This window comes from Brassica oleracea, chromosome C4, assembly GCF_000695525.1.
Source record: "Brassica oleracea var. oleracea cultivar TO1000 chromosome C4, BOL, whole genome shotgun sequence".
Lineage (NCBI taxonomy): Eukaryota > Viridiplantae > Streptophyta > Magnoliopsida > Brassicales > Brassicaceae > Brassica > Brassica oleracea.
In genome coordinates, this window is record NC_027751.1 from 21097829 (window position 1) to 21099332 (window position 1504).

Consider the following 1504-nt stretch of genomic DNA (forward strand, 5'->3'; position numbering starts at 1 on the left):
GGGCACATACCGTCGATGGAAGAATATCTTCGAAACGGAATAATCTCAACCGCAGCACACACCATTGTTCTTCCCATTTCATATCTCATGGAATCTTGTTTTCCTCAACACAAACTCAAACCCGGAAATTATGATAACATAACAACATTGCTCATGACCATTACCCGACTCCTTAATGATCTACAGAGTTACCAGGTGATCTCATTTTCTCTCATATATGATTATCTGAATCTACCAAGCTGTTGACTCAAATAGGAAATTATTCAAGGCAAAGTCTAGAAATCACATTATTGAGGTTGTCTGGGACAAAAATAATATTTTATCTGGTCTGAAAGAATTATGAGTTTTGTCCCAAAACCTCCTAGTAATCTTAAAACAAAAAGGTTTTATGAATCTATATATTATGTTATATAAAACTTGAACAAAACTAGTAATCTCTATAAAGCTCTTATTTTTCGGTTAATGCGATGCTCTCAGCTTGTACTACCCGACTGAACTGTTTCCTTTTGAAACTTTGATTACTACACGACAAAACGATACTGAAATTTTCAGAAAGAGCGAGAACAAGGAAAGATCAACTCCGTGCTGCTCAACATGAGGAGTCATTGTAGTTTTAAGATAGAGGACTCGATTGCTTATATTGAAAAGATCATTGAATCGAAGAGGAGAGAATTTGTGGAGTGTGTCCTAATGGATGAACTCAGTGATTTGCCTAAACCGTGCAAAGATATACACATGTCTTTTTGCAAAGTTTTTTATATGTTTTTTAACAAGAAGAATCGTTATGATTCGGACACGGAGATGCTTCAAGACATTAAGAAGGCTCTTTACGATCCCGTTAACATTCGTAGACTCTCCTAGCTTGATCCAGCGATCTAGAGAATTCTGCACTATAAATTTATGTATGCGTTATTTGATCAAAAAAAAAAAAAAATTATGTATGCGTTGTTGAATAATCATCCTCATGTGGCATTTAAGATCTTTTTACTTGACACAATGAAATTATTTTAAGGCTCTTTGAGTTTGGGGTTTTAAAAAGTAGCAACAATGTAAATCAAAATGTATTATAGGTTTTAGAAAAACTTGTTTTTCGATCAAACTTGAAGATGTATGATTATAGCAGAAATGAAGTAGTTTATGAAGTGCAACATGAACTATTGCACAAAGAAAGGTCGTGACGTGGAGTCGTTTGAAGTGTTCTTCAAGTTGCGGATATTAAAGAAATATTTACCTTGGAGCAAACTAAGGGAAAAGAAACGATCGACCTTGTGGAATAAGGGAGGTTGACTTATTCGCTGAAGAACCGAAAGAGAAGTTTCTGGTTTGTAGATCTTTAGGTATAGAGTTTCCTCTAAAGTATAAAGAGTGTGTTGGCAATGAATATGCTGGTTAATACACAGAGAGTGCTTTTAGCTAAGGGAGTTTTTGTAAGTCCGAGTAAGGAATAGCCAAACACTAAGGGTTAAGAGCGTAAGTGGTTCAAGATACTTAGTACAAGTCTTTG

General features: G+C 35.1%; 1 long non-coding RNA gene across 1 annotated transcript; it reads left to right on the forward strand.

Moving 5' to 3' along the window:
* On the forward strand, nt 1–1016 carry LOC106341696. Its single transcript, XR_001269740.1, has 2 exons — nt 1–195; nt 553–1016. It is a non-coding gene; the product is annotated as an uncharacterized LOC106341696 (long non-coding RNA).
* Nucleotides 1017–1504: the final 488 nt, after the last annotated feature.